Consider the following 14,879-nt stretch of genomic DNA (forward strand, 5'->3'; position numbering starts at 1 on the left):
GTAAAACAATTGACCGGCCTGGAGAATTTATTTGACTCTGGGTTACGGCGAGGCCTCATGAAGGGTTTTTAGGGGTTGTTGTTTTAGTCGCACCCAAGATGGCGCCGGGATCGGGACAAACCGTTTGCTCCCGCGGGTGGGGAAAGAGGTGTAGGGCGCTGCCATACCCCCCTCCCTGCCGGAGAGGTACAGTCCGTTTCCCCCTCCCTGCCCTAATCGGGATACCCCATCCGCCCCAGACCGGGGGGGAGAAAGCTGCCCCAGCTGGCCCTCCCCCCCTTCCTGCTTGGTATAGTCCGGACCCCGGCATCTCACTGGACGGGGTGGGGGTTGTTGAAGCCATTTTAATGCCCCCTCCCCAGCGCTGTGGGCCTTTCCCTCGCCCAGGGCTACTCGTTCTCCTTGCACGCCTACACCCTTCGCCCTCCGGCCGGCTGTCGCTTTCCCCTTTCCCTTCGGCAACGTCGCGACCCGTGTCGGCCTGCGTTCTCCTCCCCCCCCCTCTCGTGGGCCCGAGTGGTTGGGGCGGCCGGGAGTGACCGTTTTGGGCTCGGGCTGTCGGGGCTCCTCGCGGCGCCTCCCTTTGATTGGCTGGCTGGACGATCGCGCGCGCTGGGGGGGGAATACGGGCGTGGAGGGGGGGGGCAGAGTCCCGAGCGCCCTCTGTGCTCGCTGACCCGGGTCGGATTGCGCGTGCGCGCGCGTGTGCTCCCGGGTTGCCTTCCCACGTGCTAATGCGGGCATTGCATGGTCAAGTCCCGGGATGCCCGGAATCCTTTGGAAACAGTCGGGCCGGACCCGGGTTAAAGGCGAGAGGAGCACGCCGGCTGCTTTTGCACGAGAGGCGGGCGTGGGCGCTGCTCCTTCCCCGTGCAAAAGGGTTGGGCGTGGGGTTTAAGCCTGGGTTTCTTGGGACACCCGTGTTTTCTTGCAGGAGGGGTCGTGAGTTGAATGCACGCGTGACTTGCCTAGCACAGGAAGCAAAATCTCAAGAGGGGATTTTAGGCCACCAGAAGCTAGGAAACAGGCTGTTTCTGGCCTCCAGGAGAGGCAATTTTTGCCCTGTCCAGGCATTGAATTATGGGTGTGGGCACTCGCGCAGGCGTAGTAGTGTGTGTGCATGGACTTTAGGCACCCAAGGAAAAAAAGTTTCACCATCACTGCCCCTAGGACAGGGATAGGCAACGTTGGCTCTTTTATGGTCAACTTCAACTCCCATAATTCCTGAGACAATCATGCTAGCTCAGGAATTTTGGGAGTTGAAGTCCACATGTCATAGAAGAGCCAACTTTGCCTACCCCTGCCCTAGGAGATTGTGCAATTAAGTGAACTTTGCTGCTAATGGATTAATCCTATTAAGTCCTGGATGGTCTTCTCTTAATCCCATCATCCTGGAGCTGGAGGTCTTTTATCTTGTAGATTGGAAGGCCCAGTCTTTGTTAATGGGCACAAAATATCTCATGGGGGCTATTAAGAAAATTGGGGGCTGCTTTCCAAGAGCATGTTCCTCCATTTCTCATCCAGGGAAATATAATAATATTTCTCAAAATATTTCATTCTAGAAGAAGAGGCGTCTTCCCTCAATACCGATTATAATAAATCCATTTATCAAATAATCCACTTGCCACAGATGGAAGCTATTTGCTCATACCACCCACCTTTTCTGTGGGATGGGATGAATCAAACATCTCTCCTTTGAGCTAATCAAACCAATATTTTGTCCCAAGGTAACAGAAATCACCAGGTAGAGCCAACTCTTACAAATCTGCCTTTCTAATAATATTTACACACACACACACACACCCTTTGTTAAATTCTGTGCAAATAAGACAGCCAATCAAATTAATTCCGGAGTAATTGAAAGCGTTTGACTCTTAAGAGATAAATTCTTTTTTTCATTATTGCCAGTTCAGGAAATTCTAATAACCTGAGCAGTGTGGAACCTTTCACAATCATGAACTCGCCCAAAACTAATTAAGGCCTTACGAATGTAGTAAGTAGTTCAATTGAAGTAGAACATAACCTAATCATGTATCACTTTAGTGGCTTAGAAGAGAGTGGTTTGTGCGTGCGTCTGTGTGTGTTTTGAATGGCTGTGTGTGTTTTGAATGGCTGAGTACTTTGTTTTATAACCAGCAGTTGCTTTCGCGTTGGTAACTTAAAAATAGTGAGCTTTTTTCATGGTTCATTTTGATGGAACCTCAGAACAACGACTCTACGTTTCATTGCAGGTAATCCTCGACTTACCACCACAATTGAGGCCAGAGTTTATGTTGTTAAGTGAGAAATTTGTTAAGTGTGTTTTGCTTGACCGCTTTACAACATTCCTTGCCACGTTTGTTAAGTGAATCAGTGTAGTGGCTAAATTAGCAACATGGTTATTAAATGAATCTGGCTTCCTCATTGACTTTGCTGGCAACCGTCATAAATATGAGTGAGTTGCCAAGCACCTGAATGTAAATCAACATGGTAGGGATGTTGCAATGGTCATAAGTGTGAAAAGTGGTCATTAGTCACTTTTTCAGTGCCATTGTAATTTTGAATGGTCACTAAGCAAACTGCTGTAAATTAAGGACCCCTTGGACTGTATTTTCGTTGCAATTGACTGGTTGTTCACTTTAATCTCTGAAGAAAACATAGTGCTAGTTTTGAAGTTGGACATATCAGAGCATTGCATAGGGCAGTGATGGGAAACCTATGGCATGGGTGCCACAGGTGGCATGCGGAGCCATTTATTTATTTATTTATTTATTTTATTGGATTTGTATGCCGCCCCTCTCCGCAGACTCGGGGCGGCTAACAACAGCCATATGAGGACCCAGATTGTGGAGGCAATAGGCTGGCTCTGTTAAAAAGTGTTATTGCTAACATGTTGTAAGCCGCCCTGAGTCTAAGGAGAAGGGCGGCATAAAAATCAAATAAATAAATAAATAAATAAATAAATAAAATATCTACCTGCACGTGACCTGTTGCCCTAGCTCAGCTCCAATATGCATGTGCGTGCCGGCCAGCTGATTTCTGGCTCTCACAGAGGCTCTGGGGGGGCTCTTTTGGCTTCCAGAGAGTCTCCAGGGGTTTGGGGGAAGGGTCTTTTTACCCTCCTCCAACTCCAGGGAAGCCTTTGGAGCCTGGGGAGGGTGAAACACGCACCTACTGGGCCCATCAGATGTTGGGAAACAGGCCGTTTCCAGCTTCCAGGGGGTGGGGGAAAGCTGTTTTCACCCTTCCCAGGCATTGAATTATGGGTGTGAGCACTCGTGCATATGCAATAGTGCACACACACTCACACTTTCGGCATCCAAGGAAAAAAAGGTTCACCATCACTGGCATAGGGCCATGATGGCGAACCTACGGCACGTGTGCCACAATTGGCATGCGGAGCTCAGGCCCGGTGTGCATATGCACACCGGCCAGCTGATTTTTAGGCCTTCTGGGCCCACTAAGAGTCCGGAAACAGCATGTTTTCAGCCTCCAGAGGGGGTGGGGAAGGAGCATTTTTTGCTCTCCCTAAGGAGCCTCCGGAGGGTGAAAATGGCAAATGGAATGTTTGCAAATATTCTGTTTTCCGACTGAACGGATGAACTGGGAATTCTAATTCATCTTTCAGAGCCTGAAGAGGCTGGAAATGGCCTCCCACTCCCAGGGGCCCTCCGAAGGCCAGAAACAGCCTGTTTCCCAACTTCCGGGTGGGGGGAAGGCAAAAACGCCCCCCCCCAAGCTCCTAGAAAGGCTCTGAAGCCTGGGGAGGGCGAAAAACGGACATGCCACCACATGCCAGGAAGGGGGGTGGGTGTCACGTGCATGCGTGGTGGGACACATGGAATTACGGGGGTAGGCACACATGTACCTCCTGTGCGCCCCTCTTTTGACACCTGAACCACAAAATGTTCACCATCACTGGCATAGGGCATTCCTCTGCAGTGTTCCTTTCACACAACCATCTATGTTTTTTCAATCAATTCGTACTGATTCATAAATGCCTCTGCCCCTCAACAGATAGGCCTATTTCGGAAATAATAATCAGGATTTTTAAAGCTGTCTCCCTTAAACTCTAGAGCAGGTTTGGACTTCAATTCCTAGAATTCCCCACCTAGCCACACTGAATTCTGGGAGTTGAAGTCCACAAGTCTTAAAATTTGCCACTTAATCATGCAAAGATATAAAGATACATTTATCTAGGGCCATCACAAAACCAACATGTCTTTGCAAAGCTTTCAGCTGAATCAGAAGACAACCAGTTGTGGAAATCAGCTTTCTATTCTGTGCAAAATCACCCACGCATAATAACTCTTATTATCCATTGTTAACAGTCCTCGCTGTCCTATTTTTGTTGGCCTGTTCAGTATCCCTGACTTGTATGTATTGCTGCCAAATATACATTAAGGATGGCCAGGTGCTCTAATAGTAGCTGAGTTGGAATGGGAGATTTCACATTTTTGCATTTTAGTATGTCAGGGTTCCAAGTAATATCAAGCGAAATGGGCCAGGCAGGCAAATTCCTCAAAGAATAGCTTTATTGGATGTATCATATTTATTTATTTATTTTATTTATTTATTGGATTTCTATGCTGCCCCTCTCCGGAGACTCGGGGCGGCTAACAGCAATAACAAGACAGTGTACAATAACAATCCAATACTAAAAATGATTAAAAACCCATTAATATAAAAAGCCAAACATACATACAGACATACCATGCATAAAATTGTAAAGGCTCAGGGGGAAAGAGCATCTCAATTCCCCCATGCCTGGCGGCAGAGGTGGGTTTTAAGTAGCTTATGAAAGGCAAGGAGGGTGGGGGCAGTTCTAATCGCCGGGGGGAGTTGGTTCCAGAGGGCCGGGGCCGCCACAGAGAAGGCCCTTCCCCTGGGTCCCGCCAAGCGGCATTGTTTAGTTGACGGGACCCGGAGAAGATCCACTCTGTGGGACCTAACTGGTCGCTGGGATTCGTGCAGCAGAAGGCGGTCCCTGAGATAATCTGGTCCGGTGCCATGAAGAGCTTTATAGGTCATAACCAACACTTTGAATTGTGACTGGAAACTGATCGGCAACCAATGCAGACTGCAGAGTGTTGGTGTTACATGGGCATATTTGGGAAAGCCCATGACTGTTCTTGCAGCTGCATTCTGCACGATCTGAAGTTTCCGAACACTTTTCAAAGGTAGCCCCATGTAGAGAGCGTTACAGTAGTCGAGCCTCGAGGTGATGAGGGCATGCGTGAATATTGGCATAGACCTGGTGAAAACTGACTCTAAAGGCTCCCATGGTTTCCACCGAATAAAAAGAAAAAGTTTGTCACTTTCTCAAAACCAATCATATGGTCCAATCGCATTGCTGTCTGATTGCTGGGTGACATCGCTCCTCCTTCCTCCAACCAGGTGTGAGAATGTCCTTGGTTCCCAAGAGAAAGTATTTTGTTTCGGCTACAAGATTCCAGCTATCTAAAATCTCCCCTCTCTATCCCTCAGCTCTGGTGTGGCAATACCAAAGCTGTCAAAAAATGGTTTCGGACAGGTCAGCTTTAGGGTTGACATACTACAGTAGTACCTCTACCTAAGAACTCCTCTATTTACGAACGTTTCTAGATAAGAACTGTGTTTTGAAGATTTTTTTGCCTCTTCTTAAGAACCGTTTTCCACTTACAAACCCAACCCTCCAAAACTAACGGAAAAGGCAGGGAGAAGCCTCTGTGGGGCCTCTCTAGGAATCTCCTGGGAGGAAACGGCAGGAAAAGGCTGGGAGAAGCCTCCATGGGGCCTCTCTAGGAATCTCCTGGGAGGAAACGGCAGGAAAAGGCTGGGAGAAGCCTCCATGGGGCCTCTCTAGGAATCTCCTGGGAGGAAACGGCAGGAAAAGGCTGGGAGAAGCCTCCATGGGGCCTCTCTAGGAATCTCCTGGGAGGAAACAGGGCCTCCACCCTCCCTGTGGTTTCCCCAATCGAACACATTATTTGCTTTTGCATTGATTCCTATGGGAAAAATTGCTTCTTCTTACAAACTTTTCTACTTAAGAACCTGGTCACAGAACAAATTAAGTTCGTAAGTAGAGGTACCACTGTATTCAGTAGGTCCATGGAAATACTTTGGAACCCCCACCCCCGAATGATTTTGCGCAATTTTAACACTGGACTAAAAAAACCAACACCATCGTGACCTCGTGCGATACTGAATATAACAGCTAAATTTAAAATAGACACTGGGAGAGAGCTGCCTCATCACTGCATTTCCTAATGTTTCCAGACTGATCCCGAGGCTGCTCTTTGTGCCCGCATTTTTGAACGGTTTTGCAATAATGTTGAAGCCAAAGGCTTCAATGTTTTAGCACATCTCCTTTTTCCTTCACTCATTTCATTCCTCCAGGGCTCTTTGCAGATTACAAATACCAACATTTACACAAACCTAATGTATATACCGCGAAAAAGGGGATTGAGTGAGAGGACAACCCAAGCATTTTGCTTAGCAGCATATTTAAAAATACACGAGGTTCATATTCATGGTCCATGGATTATATTATATTATATACATTTATACAGGCTATATATATATATATGACGGTCTTGGTATATTCGGGTTTCTTCCCGTGTAGGATTTCGAAATTTCTGGCGACGTTTCAACGAGGTCTCACTCATCATCTTCAGGCTGGTGTTTCTGTCCTTGTTCTAAGGCGAACACTGCGAGACCTGAGCTGCCTTCCTTCTATAAATACTGGTGGCTGGGTGTGGTTTGATGGCTCAGCAATTGCCTGCTGTGTAGAAACTTCCTGGTGAGTCAGTGGGGTAACAATTGGTGTAGCTGAGGTATGCTGATTAGTTAATGGTTGTAGATTAGGCATGATATCCTGAGTAGTTGGAACTTGCAGGCTACTTGATAGTTTTACAATGTGTAAAACATCTGGAAACCAGCCCTCAAACGTATCCCAGCCATAGAAACCAGACTCAGAACACACATTGTAAAACAATCAAGTAGCCTGCAAGTTCTCACAGTGTTCGCCTTAGAACAAGGACAGAAACACCAGTCTGAAGATGATGAGTGAGACGTTGAAACGTCGCCAGAAATTTCCAAATCCTACACGGGAAGAAACCCGAATATACCAAGACCGTCATACCTGTACCCGTGAAAACCTACGAAAACATATATATATATGTATATGTATATGTATGTATATGTATATATATGTATATATATGTATATATATATATAATTATCTACTTGACACTATGCTTTATTATGGCACTCGTCTTCCTCTTTGTGTAAGGTTAATTACATTATAAAGTCTGTTTCCTCAAAAATAAGACCCTATCATATTTTTTTTGAACCTTGAAATAAGCATGTGGCCTTATTGTCATGCACTCAAAAGCCTTTTAGAGTTTATTATCACAGGATGTCTTATTTTGGGGGAAAGGGGGTACAACCACACATTTTTGACCCTTAAAAAGTTACAATGGCACTAAAAAGTGATTTTCAACCAGTTTTTGCACTTATGACCATCACAGATCTACGTGGTCATGTGATCAAAATTTGATGAGTATTTACAATAGTTGGAGCATCCTAGGGTCATGTTATCACTATTTGCAATCTTCTGAAGTGGCTCCTGACACGCTGCCAGTGGGGAAGTCAGATTTTGCTTAACAGCTGCATGATTCATTTATCAGTAATTTGCTCAAGAACCATGGCTAAAGAAGTCCTAAAATTGGGCGTGACTCACTTATCCTCCGCTTAACGACAGAAATTTTGGGTTCAGTTGTGGCTGTAATTTGAGGACCAACTGTACTGACTACAGGTACCGTGTTTCTCAGAAAATAAGACCAAGTCTTACTTTCTTTTAGATTTTTGAGCAGGTCAGACTGTGAGTTGTAAGCGCCGTAGACGCACTGTGCCCTGCTAAGGAGAGTCCAAGCATGGGATAAACTTTGGTTGGTTGCCAAAGGACAGTTAAAAATAGATTAAAACATGCCCTTTCTGTTCCATCAACTCCCATGAGTCAGTTTCCAAATTCAGTTGAGTTAGAGGGACATTTTTTAATTTCTCTCCATACCTTGACAATCAACTACTAGTTTAACTGCTTGGACTCTTTTTACCTGTACCATCCAGTTCATATATGGAGCTGGAAAGGTACTTTTGGCAATTTTGGTGGTCCCTGAGTTCTTGATTGCTGCTGGCATGTGTACTGGTTCATTTGGTCCGCCGGCAACAACCGCCAGCACCTAACAGGTGAGGCAGCTGGAGTCTCTGCCCCACGTGGGCTATACTCTCTAAATCGGAGCGGCATGAGACAACGGGAGATTTTATCTCTGTTGGAGCCTCGTTATTTGCATGATGTTCTGTGCCAGCAAAAAACCTTTGCTGTCTACATCGGTCCTCCTTTGCCATTAAGAGTCTATGGAGTCTATGGAGAGGGGTGGCATATAAATCTAATAAATAAACAAACAAACAAACAAATAAATAATAGTAGTGTAGAGTCTTGGCTCTTTTCATTAGAGACAGTGGCCATTTTGTCCCTCGTGTTGCCCTTAGAAGGGCAAAGCCTTGGGACTGTGGCCATTTTTCTTGCCACAGAGAACCTTTTGATTGGCTAATAAGATCTCCTTGTTGCTGTGCAGACTGTTGTCCATTTTTGAAGATGTGCTTCCTGATCGCCATTTTGCTGGCTTCCTCTGTGGGGCCTCTCTAGGAATCTGCTGGGAGGAAACACGGCCTCCATCCTCCCTGTGGTTTCTCCAATCGCACGGATTATTTGCTTTTACATTGATTCCTATGGGAAAAATTGCTTCTTACAAACTTTTCTACTTAAGAACCTGGTCACGGAACGAATTAAGTTAATAAGTAGAGGTAGCACTGTATAAGCCTTAATGAATGAGTGAGTTTTGAGCTGCTGTGAGACATTCTCTTGCCAAAGGCTCCCCCATACACAACACAATAATTAAATAAAACATGGTATGCACCTATTGTAAGCCATTTGTAGAGCCGCCTCTAAACCCTATTAACCACTCACCTGAAAGGCTGAACGATAACCCACAATGTAATTCTACCTATGAAATCACCCTATAATACAATGTGCTGCTGTTGCATATGCTGGTTCCCAGGGAGAGAAAATATTCTGGCCTCAGCACAACAAAATAGCATTAAAATAGTCATTCGCTATGGGGAGCCGTAATCTTTGTCCCTGCTCTTTGGCACTCAGCATTTCAACGGACGCCCAACTATCTTGCGATGTGGTTGCTAACCACGTGTGGAGCTGGTGCTTGGAATATTGTAAACTTATTAAGAAAAGGAAATGGATCTACTCAATGGGGCAAGGGGAGATATTCCAAGTCGTAGTATTTTTTCCAAAATGGATCAATCCAGTTTTATTCTGTCCCCGTGATAATAATAATAATAATAATAATAATAATAATAATAATAATAATAATTTATTAGATTTGTATGCCGCCCCTCTCCGAAGACTGATGGTGAACCTATGTGGCACGTGGAGCCATATCGGACGGCACGTGAGATGTTGCCCTATGTCAGCTCCAGCGCATATGCGTGTTAGCCAGCTGTCTTTCAGCCGTGGGGAAGGCTGCTTTGCTTTCCACTCAACTGGAAGTTTGGAAAAATGGATTTCTGGTTTGCTCCTTGTGTTGTTTTTTTGGCACTCCGGGGCTTCAGGAAGCTTCCCGGAAGGCTCCGGGGTGCAAAAAACAGCACTATGGGCAAACTGGAAGTCTGTTTTTCTGAACTTCCAGTTTGCCCGTTTGACTGTTTTTTCAGGCTTCAGTGAGGTCTCTGCACATGTGCAGGGATGGAAGGATTGTGCGCATGTGCAGGGGCAGCATGGGTGTGCATGTGTAGGGTGGAGGGAATGGGTGTGGGCACGCACGCACACACGCACACACACACACACTTTTGGCACGCGAGCCAAAAAAGGTTCACCATCACAGGGATAGACTTTCCTGCTTGAGGAGAGAGCTGGACTAGAAGACCTCCAAGGTCCCTTCCAACTCTATTCCGTTCTAAATTCCAAAGGCTACCATCCTTCAACCTAGTCATATTGTAAGGTCCAAATTCGCTGGCTGGGGAATTCTGGGAGTTGAAGTCCAAATATCTTCAAGCTGCCAAGGTTGGGAAACACTGCTCTAAACAGTGATGGCGAACCTATGGCACAGGTAGCACAGGTGGCACGCAGAGCCATATCTACTGGCACGCAAGCCATTGCCCTAGCTCAGCTCCAACATGCATGGATGTGAGATTTTCTGATTATTAGCTTGCACAGAGGCTCTGGGAGGACATTTTTGGTTACTAGAGAGCCTCCAGGGGGGATGAGTACAAGTGCACTAGAGTGCCTTCCGTCCCCTGTCCTATTGCTCTTTTATATCTCCTATAACTTTCTTCTATTCCTATATCTCTTCTATTCTTTCATTTATATGTTCTATTACTCTAGCTTCTTTTCTATTATTTCTTAGATATATTTTACTATGAGTATCTCCTCTATAACCTTCATCATGTATTTTACTATGTGTATATAGATATATACCCACTAAAACCCTCATTGTGTATTGGACAAAATAAATAAATACAATAAAAATAAATGAGGAAGGTCATTTTTACCCTCCCTCATCCCCAGGGAAGCCTTTGGAGCCTGGGGAAGGTGAAACACAAGCTCACTGGGCCCACCAGAAGTTGGGAAATAGGCTGTTTCCAGCTTTCAGAGGGCCTCCGGGGGGGGGGGGGGGGCGAGCTGTTTTCGCCCTCTCTAGGCATTGAATTATGGGTGTGGGTACTCGTGCACTACACAGTCTGCATTGATTGCCAATCAGTTTCCGGTCACAATTCAAAGTGTTGGTTATGACCTATAAAGCCCTTCATGGCATCGGACCAGAATATCTCCGGGACCGCCTTCTGCCGCACGAATCCCAGCGACCGGTTAGGTGCCACAGAGTTGGCCTTTTCCAGGTCCCGTCGACAAAATGATTTCGTCCCGTCGACGAAACAATGTCGTCTGGCCCAGGGGAAGAGTCTTCTCTGTGGCGGCCCCAACCCTCTGGAATCAACTCCCCCCCGGAGATTAGGATTGCCCCCACCCTGGGCCATTTCCGTTTTATGTACGGTTTGTCTGAGATGTATGATTGTTTTTTATATTAAGGGGTTTTAAATTGTTTTTAATGATTGGATTTGTACTGTTTTCTTGTTGTGAGCCGCTCTGAGTCTTCGGAGAGGAGCGGCATACAAATCTAATAAATATATAAATGTAAATATATGTGAAATAGCGCAAGTGCACGCTCTTTCGGCACCTGAGTTAAAAAAGGTTCGCCATCACTACTCTAAACAATGTTGGATAAAGCTTCAAGGGCATTGAACGGGTCCAAAAAAGGGGTACAAGAATGGTGGAAGGTCTTAAGCATAAAACGTATCAGGAAAGACTTCATGAACTCAATCTGAATAGTCTGGAGGACAGAAGGAAAAGGGGGGACATGATCAAAACATTTAAATATGTTAAAGGGTTAAATAAGGTCCAGGAGGGAAGTGTTTTTAATAGGAAAGTGAACACAAGAACAAGGGGACACAATCTGAAGTTAGTTGGGGGAAAGATCAAAAGCAACATGAGAAAATATTATTTTACTGAAAGAGTAGTAGATCCTTGGAACAAACTTCCAGCAGACGTAGATAAATCCACAGTAACTGAATTTAAACATGCCGGGGATAAACATTTATTGATTGATTGATTGATTGATTGATTGATTGATTGATTGGATTTGTATGCTGCCCCTTTCCGGAGATTCGGGGCGGCTAACAGCAATAACAAGACAGTGTACAATAATAATCCAATACTAAAAACAATTAAAAACCCATTAATATAAAAACCAAACATACATACAGACATACCATGCATAAAATTGTAAAGGCCTAGGGGGAAAGAGTATCTCAATTCCCCCATGCCTGGCGGCAGAGGTGGGTTTTAAGTAGCTTACGAAAGGCAAGGAGGGTGGGGGCAATTCTAATTTCTGGGGGGAGTTGGTTCCAGAGGGCCGGGGCCGCCACAGAGAAGGCTCTTCCCCTGGGTCCCGCCAAACGACATTGTTTAGTTGATGGGACCCGTCAACTGGTCGCTGGGATTCGTGCAGCAGAAGGCAGTCCCTGAGATAATCTGGTCCGGTGCCATGAAGGGCTTTATAGGTCATAACCAACACTTTGAATTGTGACCGGAAACTGATCGGCAACCAATGCAGACTGCGGAGTGTTGGAGTGACATGGGCATATTTGGGAAAGCCCATGATTGCTCTCGCAGCTGCATTCTGCACGATCTGAAGTTTCCGAACACTTTTCAAAGGTAGCCCCATGTAGAGAGCGTTACAGTAGTCGAGCCTCGAGGTGATGAGGGCATAGATCCATCCTAAAATAAAAATACAGGAAATAGTGTAAGGGCAGACTAGATGGATCATGAGGTCTTTTTCTGCCGTCAGTCTTCTATGTTTCTATGTTTCCATCACTGCATTGAGTTTGGAACAGATGCTTCTCCACCCAAGGGGAAGAAAGTGTGCTGTCTCTGGTGTCGTAGAGATTGTTTATATTGCCTTCTGTCAGGTGTGAGTTGCTTTCCTCTCTACATCTACGCGGAGGTGAAACATTCATATCCACCAGCCTGCTTGCCTTTTCAGCCCTTCTTAACGGCATAGTATATTTTCAAGCTGTCTTGCTCTGCTCACGCCCACACGGCTACCTTGAGCGACTGTGGTGGATCCTGCAGTGATCCGAGGAATTGACTAATGGCCTCACATCCCCGCTCGCATTGCAGCTTCCATGCGCTTCTTCTGACATAACACCAACTGACAGTAGCATAGTGCTGCAGGTACGCTACGTTCTGCCAATGGTAGCTGTCAGGCACACTGGGATTATGAAAGAGCAAAGAAACACTAATGGCCTTGAAAAGATACTGCATTCCTGTTTCTGCGGTCCGGGGAGGGAATAGATATAATAATAATAATAATAATAATAATAATAATAATAATAATAATAATAATAATAATAATAATAATACATTGATCCCTCTATTATCGCGAGGGTTCCGTTCCAAGACCCCTCGCGATAATCGATTTTTCGCGATGTAGGGTTGTGGAAGTAAAAACACCATCTGCGCATGCGCGCCCTTTTTTCTATGGCCGCGCATGCGTAGATGGTGGAGTTTGCGTTCCCCGCCGCCCACGCAAAGGGGAAACCCCGATTCGGCTCCTCGCTGCTGCTGCGCTACCGAGCAGATCAGCTGCTGGGCGGCCGAAGGAACCTTCCCTGGGTCTTCCCCCTCTTGCTGGCGGGCGGGCGAGCGGCGGGCATCAGCGAGGAGCCGGGGTTTCCCCTTTGCGTGGGCGGCCGGGAAGACCCAGGTTGGGGGTTCGGGGGGGTGCTGGGAAGCCCCCCAGGCCGGCTGCGACCTTTTAAAACAGCCGCGCCGCTTCCCAGCTGACTCCTGAAGCCAAACGCGGAAGTGGGGTTTTTTTTTATTAATATTTTTTTAAAAATCGCGATATAGCGTTTCGCGAAGATCGATATCGCGAAACTCGAGGGATCACTGTAATAATAATAATAATAATAATAATAATAATAATAATAATTTTTTGGATTTGTATGCCGCCCCTCTCCGCAGACTCGGGGCGGCTAACCACAATAATAAACACAACGTGTACAATCCAATAATAAAAAACAACTAAAAACCCCTATTATAAAACCAAACATACACACAAACATACCATGCATAACTTGTAATGGCCTAGGGGGAAGAGCTATCTCAACTCCCCCATGCCTGGCGGTATAAATGAGTCTTGAGTAGTTTACGAAAGACAGGGAGGGTGGGGGCAGTTCTAATCTCCGGGGGGAGTTAGTTCCAGAGGGCCGGGGCCGCCACAGAGAAGGCTCTTCCCCTGGGGCCCACCAAACGACATTGTATATAGTCTGAATTTTTTTAAAAAAATTAGAAACCACAGCCAATGCCATAGTTCAATGAAACGTCGATGCTTCAGTATCTTATGAAACAGGTTTATTGCTAATCTGTCCTGATAATCGTCAATGTTTTTTTCCTGTCCAAAATCTGCACCAATTTGGCTTCATAAACGCTGCCGTTTTGAGGGATCAAGTGACATGATTAAAAACAGCATAGGGGAGCATCCATTTGCAAAATCTCTGATCGTTTCCTCTCGTGTCTTGCCATTTCTCGTGAACACCTATATCACCTCCTTCCCTGATCCTTGGTTATATAAACAGAGGCATAGAATCAAAATCGTATGTAGTGCTCTATTAAATACTGCATCCAGTTTTGGTCACGGCATTACAAAAAAAAAAAAGATGTTGCGACTTTGGGAAACATGTTGTAAGCCGCCTTGAGTCTAAGGAGAAGGGCGGCATAAAAATCGAATAAATTAAATTAAATTAAATTAAATAGTGCAGAGAAGGGCAACTAAAACGATTAAAGGCCTGGAAATTAAAACACATCCCTCCCATCTCTGTTTGGGGAAAGAGGCTTTCTCCCCACGCCTACCGCTGTTTTAGGGTGCCAGGCCAAAATGCAGGGGTGGGACATGTGGTGTAGGGTCCGCTTGGGCAGGGGTTGGACTAGATTTGTTTGTTTGTTTGTTTGTCTATCATCTATCTATCTATCTATCTATCTATCTATCTATCTATCTATCTATCTATCTATCATCTATCTATCTATCTATCTATCTATCTATCTATCTATCTCTCATCTCTCTCTCTCTCTATCTATCTATCTATCACCTATCTATCTATTTATCTATCTATCATCTATCTATCTATCTATCTATCTATCTATCTATCACCTATCTATCTATCTCTCATCTCTCTCTATCTCTATCTATCTATCTATCTATCTATCTATCTATCTATCTATCTATCAC

At 45.4% G+C, this 14,879-nt stretch overlaps 1 protein-coding gene across 4 annotated transcripts in view; it reads left to right on the plus strand.

Moving 5' to 3' along the window:
- The window catches only part of PRDM10 (PR/SET domain 10), a 61,696-nt gene that overhangs the window by 216 nt on the left and 46,601 nt on the right, over window positions 1-14,879 (plus strand). Inside the window, exon 1 of one of the 4 annotated variants that reach the window (XM_070765184.1) lies at window positions 1,966-1,993. The exons of 2 other annotated variants lie outside the window; for them this stretch is intronic. The gene's annotated coding sequence lies outside the window, so the exon portion shown is untranslated. Of the gene's footprint in view, window positions 1-1,965; window positions 1,994-12,716; window positions 12,824-14,879 lie in introns of those variants that run through there. One more of the 4 variants, XM_070765183.1, reaches the window with a different exon arrangement.

This window comes from Erythrolamprus reginae, chromosome 12, assembly GCF_031021105.1.
Source record: "Erythrolamprus reginae isolate rEryReg1 chromosome 12, rEryReg1.hap1, whole genome shotgun sequence".
NCBI classification, from domain to species: domain Eukaryota; kingdom Metazoa; phylum Chordata; class Lepidosauria; order Squamata; family Dipsadidae; genus Erythrolamprus; species Erythrolamprus reginae.